Raw genomic sequence first — 6,098 nt, 5'->3', positions numbered from 1 at the left:
AGTTTGTTCTCAGTTCTCAACAGTCTGAAGAGAGTTTTATAACTGCCAGCTCCATTCCCTCTACCATCCCTTCAAAAAGTCTTCACCTTTTATTTGGGACAGAGTTGGGGAAGTTGATTGGAACTTGTTTCTGGAAAGAGAGGCTTAATTGATCTACATAATAAAAGGAAAATAGGAGAGGGGGGTTGCTGAAGGCCGAGGAAGTGATGGAGGGGGTACTGTGAAGGAAGGTAGCAACTTGAATTTGAGGACTTGTGAATGAATTGTTGTGAACCATGGGTCTCCTTCATGATTTTCAAGAAACATGCAAGAAAAGACTTCAAATTTATTAGCTTTAGTAACCACAATGGGAGCACATACATTCTGAGTTGGTAAGGGTTACACATATTTTTTTTAATGTGTATTTATTTTTGAGAGAGACAGAGACAGAATGTGAGTCGGGGAGGGGCAGAGAGAGAGGGAGACACAGAATCCGAAGCAGGCTCCAGGCTCTGAGCTGTCAGCACAGAGCCCGAGGCGGGGCTCAAACCCACGAGCCATGAGATCGTGACCTGAGTCGAAGCTGGATGCTCAACTGACTGAGGCATCCCATGTTACACATGTGTTTTGTCTCTCTCCCCCAACCTCAGAGGGAGAGTGGGCTACTGCTAGCACGTAGATTTTAATTCTGATATATAAGTCACTCTGACATACACCCCATCTCCACACCCATCTCACTGAGAATCACTGACTTAGAACTCCTTAGAAGCACTAACAACTTGGTCAGAGCCAAATTCTACAGCCATCAGGCCTTTCTTACTGTGTGTCCTCCTGGTCCGCAACTCTCCCCCATGCTTGTGTCACTACTCAGTAGAAGCTCTGTGCATAGCTGGTTCTCTCCCCATATTTCTGCAGACTGACTCTTCTGTCTGCTTCTTTGATTCCATCCTTGGTTTTCCCTCCTTCTGACTCCCAGGTGTGGGCATGTCCCCAGATACTGTCCTCAACCTTCTCTTCTCCATAGGGTTCTTAGCCCAGAAACAGGTTGTAAAGATTTAAAAAATAAAAATACAAGGTGCCCAGGTAAATTTGAATTTTAGACAAATGATGACAATTTTTTTAGTGTATTTTTACCTGGCAGTCCTACTCAGAGTGATATATAGTCTCAACACAAGTTTCTCTTCCATCTTTCTGTTTTCTCTCCTCTTCCTCCTCCTCCTCTTCCTCCTCCTCCTCCTCCTCCTTCATCCCCTTCTTCTCCCTCTTCCCCAATCTCTTCCCCTTCCCCTTCCCCTTCCTCTTGGCCTTCTCCTTCTTCTTTAGAATTTTGATTTACACAGCGAGTTTGAAAATCTATCAGTGAACACAAAAATCAAACATATTGACTGGAAGCATCATCTGTGCATGAATATTCAGAAGCTGACTGTGTTGATTGGCCTTGTTATATATTCAGCATTTCTGAGTGACTCCAATATCGAACCGTTCTCACACTGACAGAACCACCCCAGGGGGAAGCCTGGATCACATTCATTCATTAGCTTATTCGGTCATCCAGTCACTCATTTATTTGGTGGAATTCAGCATGTTCGACTCTATTTACAAGGTCAATTTTTTTGGCAAGGAAAGTAGCTCAAGTTGACCCACATTTTCCCTTCCTCTGAACCATTGGTTTGGTTTTCTTTCTTCACACAGAATCTAATCAACCTAATTCTTGCCTTGCCTCAGAAAGGTTCTTGCAGGAAGGAAAATGAGTCTTCCTATCGTTACATAAATTCTCACGGGGCTTCCCTTTATAAGCTTATGACAGCCAGGAGTTGAGCCTGGAGCTCTGAGAGAAACAGCCACACACTGATTTATGATGGCAGCTGCTGCTAAATCTCACCCCCTTTCCTTCTTACAGAGCCATGTTACCTTGGGGTTACAAAACCCTTTTCACAGTTATTCAGGGGAATAATAATAAAATGCCAGGTTGCAAGTATAAACATGATCATTCTGTGCCTATTATTGTAAATCAAATTTTACCTTGCATCAGAAGCACAGAAAACATTTTCTGCTGTCAGCCACCTCAAGCCTTTTTAGGAGTCTATTTTTATATAACCCTGGGATGACCTGAGGTATTGTATGAGCTGCCCCAGCCTAAGAAGCTGGTCTCACAGGTGATCTGGCTGTTTCTCCTTACACACCCAGCTGACCATTTCCCTTGAGTGAAGTGTTAACTTGATCTAAGCATAGCATTGGGGTTAATGATGTGGGCTCAGGGCTCCAGTCGCCTGGATTCAAAGTTTGGTTCCATAATATACCATGTGTGTGACAGTGAAAAGTCACTTAACTTCTCTGTTATCAGTTTCCTTAGCTTTAAAATAGGGATGATAATTGAGGATGGCTCCATCATCTACTAGGCTTGGGGACAGTGATGGAGGGGAGTCTCTTTCTTTCCCTCTGTATTCTCATTCTCACCTATCATCATGTCATAAAATCTAATCCTGATTTCCTTAGGGTTTTCCCTTTTAATTCTTATGGCGAGAACTATTTTGTTCTCTTTGTATTTCTGCTACAACAAACCTAATTCTTTTATAGGCTACAGCAGAGTGTCAGATTGGTGAGGGACTGGTTCTAATCTTGAATGTCACCACTGTTTGACATTGGTGAAATCACTTCACCCATTAGTGCCCCAACTTCCTCATCTGTAAAATGGGGAGACAAGATTGCCTCAGTTATGGAGTCCTGGGTATTTAAATGAGATAATGCACGTAAAGTGCTTAGCACAGTATAGGGCTGGGCACATGCAAAAAAGCTCAATTATTTATTTATTTATTTATTTATTCACTTATTTATATTTTATTTTAGAGAGCGAGAGAGCGCACGAGTCGGGGAGAGGGGCAGAGGGAGAGAGAGAGAGAATCTTAAGCAGGTTGTATGCTCAGTGTGGAGCCCAACATGGGGCTCGATCCCACAACCCTGGAATCATGAACTAAGCCAAAATCAAAAGTCAGACACTCAAACAACTGAGCCACCCAGGCACCCCCGGGGAAAGCTCATTTGAAAAATGATAAAGGACAGGAAACCAAAGATACGAAAGTCTGTTATTTTTATGGAGTCCAAAACCAAATTTTATTACAACACTGTCTCTGGATGCTAAGCATTGAGTCCGAATTATTAACACTGCTTTGAAATTCTCTCTTCTATTCCCTCCATCCTGTGACTTCTGACATGAGGTCATGACATGATGTCACAATTCACCTCCTGCTCAGATTTGTGAGAATTTCCCGAACTGGTTCTTAGTCTCCCTTACTTTTTGCATCTGGTAGGTCTCTGACAGGATTCATGGTCTCACCTGTGAGAAAGTGAGGTAGGGTTATCATATGTTTTGCTTTTGGTTTTATTTCCTTTGGCTAAACATGAATAATGATATTAGTGAGTGACTATAGAGACTCTTCTTCTGTCTTTGCATCTTTAAGGAATATGTTTCTGGTGTGGGTATCTATCACAGGGGTTGGTTAGGTTTCTGGTCTGTGACAATATGGAAAATTAGGAGTGGTTATTTGCAATTCAAAAGTTTCCCTTTGGAGGCAGTCAGGGAAACCCCTCCAACGCCTTGATTTACTCACTTGGTTTTTCTTCTCTTCTGGGTGCAGGACCAGCTGCATAATTTGTGGAGCCAAATGCAAAATGAAAATGGACAGCTTCTTATTAAAAAATTAAGAATTTCAAGATGGCCATAGGAGAGCATTAGACCAAGAGCAGGACCCTTGTGAGCCTGAGGCCTTCCTGAAAACAAGGCCCTGTGGCTTGTACACAGGTGGCTGGCCCCTGAAGCCAATCCTGCCTGGAAGACAGTGGCGGTAAAGACTTTTAGAATCCTGTAGGTTTGCATTAGAGGACTACCCTTGCAAGTTGCTTTTCTCGGGGGAGAAGTATATGATAAAGAGGACACAGGAACTTATTAGGTCATTAGGGCACATTAGTTTGATGGTTCCCAAGAACTGGAGCCAACATTTTAGCATCCCACTTAAGTGCTGAGAACTTTAGTGTTTTGTACCTAAAACTTTCTTATCGAGATATAATTCACATTTCATAAAATTCACCCTTTAAAAGTGTGCAGTCCAGTGGTTTTTAGTATATTCACAGAATTGTGCAGTCTTCTTCACTATCTAATTCCGCAGTATTTTCATCCCTCGAAACTAACCCCATATCCATTAACAGTCACTTCCCACGCACTCCTGCCTCAGCCCCCTGCAGCCACAAATCTGCTTTCTGTCCCTGTGGATTTGCCATCTCTGGACATTTCATATAACTGGAACTATACAATTTGTGGCCTTTTATGTCTGACTTCTTTCACTCAGCACAATGGTTTTAAAGTTCATCAATGTTGTAGTATTGATCAGTACTTCATTCCTTTTTATGGCAGGATAATATTTCATCATATGGATATACCACATTTTGTTTATCCACTTATCCAAGGACAGACATTTGAGTTGTTTCTACCTTTTGACTATTGTGAATATTGCTGCTATAGTGAACATTTATGTACACTATACCCAAAGAAATAGGTACAAACATAGTTGCATATTTGTGCACGTTTTTGTGTGAATGTATGTTTTTAATTCTCTTGGGTATACACCTAGGAGTAGAATTGCTGGGTTTTATTGTAACCCTATGTTTCACTTTTTTTTTTTTTAATGTTTAACTTTTTGAGGAACCATCAAACTGTTTTTCAGAGTAGCTACACCATTTTGCACTTCCAGCAGTGTATGAGGGTTCCTATTTCTCCACAGCCTCACTAATACTTGTTATTATCTGTCTTTTTTTATAGCCATCCTAGTGAGTGTGAAGTAGTTTCTCATTGCGGTCTTGATTTGCATTTCCTTGATGACTAATGATGTTGAGTATCTTTTGATGTGCTTCCTGACCATTTGTATATCTTCTTTGGAGAGATGTCTATTCAGATCCTTTGCCCATGCTACAACATGGGTAACCTTGAAAACGTTTAAAATTGGGTTATTTGCAGGGCGCCTGGGTGGCTCAGTCAGTTAAGCATCCGACTTCACCTCAGGTCATGATCTCACAGTCTATGAGCTCGAGCCCCGCGTCGGGCTCTGTGCTGACAGCTCGGAGCCTGGAGCCTGCTTCAGATTCTGTGTCTCCCTCTCTCTGACCCTCCCCCATTCATGCTCGGTCTCAAAAATAAATAAACATTTAAAAAATTTTTTTAAAAATTGGGTTATTTGCTTTTTGTATTGTTGAGTTACAGAAGTTCTTTATATATACAGAATATTAGATCAACGACTTGCAAATATTTACTCCTGTTCTGTAGATTGTCTTTTCACTTTGTTGATAGTGTACTTGAAGCACAAAAGGTTTTAGTTGTGTTGATTCCAATTTATCTATTTTTTCTTGTGTTTTTTTTTGGTGTCACATCTAAGGAACTATTGCCTAATCCAAGTTTAGGAGATTTACTCCTACATTTTCTTTTAAGAGTTTTATAGTTTTAGCGTTACATTTAGGTCTTTGACCCATTTTGAGTTACTTATGCATATGGTATGAGGTAGAGGGCATGTGATTATAATTCCCACTCAGTTTCTATTAAGAAATCATGTGACCTTTGGTAAGTTCCTGAACCTCTCTACTTTCAATTTCCTCATTAATAAAGTAGGAATAACAAATAGTATCTAAAACCATAAGGTTATGGTGAAGAGAAGCATCCTGACTGCTCAATAAACATGGTAGTTATTAGTGTTGTAATATGAACAGTGAGTGAATGATTTCATGGAGGAGGTGCCCCAAAGATGGGCAGCATTTCTGAGAAGTTTGGATGGGGGAACCTTGCTTACTCTACCTGGAGGAGCACGTCTGAGATTGTTACAAGAGTGTCTGTCTTGGATAAAGAACTGTCTCCCTTTCACCTCTAGGGATTGGCAAAATTTCGAATTCCAGGGCCCATCCCAGAACTACGGAAAGGAACCTCCTGGTCACAGAATCTGCATTTCTACCCACTTCTCCAGAGGCAAACTTAAATTTACCAGGCGAGGCGGGGAGAGTGGTGACGGCGATCGCCCAAGCACCGCCGCCTTTGGCCTTCAGGGGGCGGCCGAGGGACCGGGCGGTCACGGCGGCTGCGC

Source organism: Herpailurus yagouaroundi, unplaced genomic scaffold (assembly GCF_014898765.1).
Source record: "Herpailurus yagouaroundi ecotype Mexico unplaced genomic scaffold, PumYag 29, whole genome shotgun sequence".
NCBI classification, from domain to species: Eukaryota; Metazoa; Chordata; class Mammalia; order Carnivora; family Felidae; genus Herpailurus; species Herpailurus yagouaroundi.
This window is presented reverse-complemented; position numbering follows the sequence as displayed.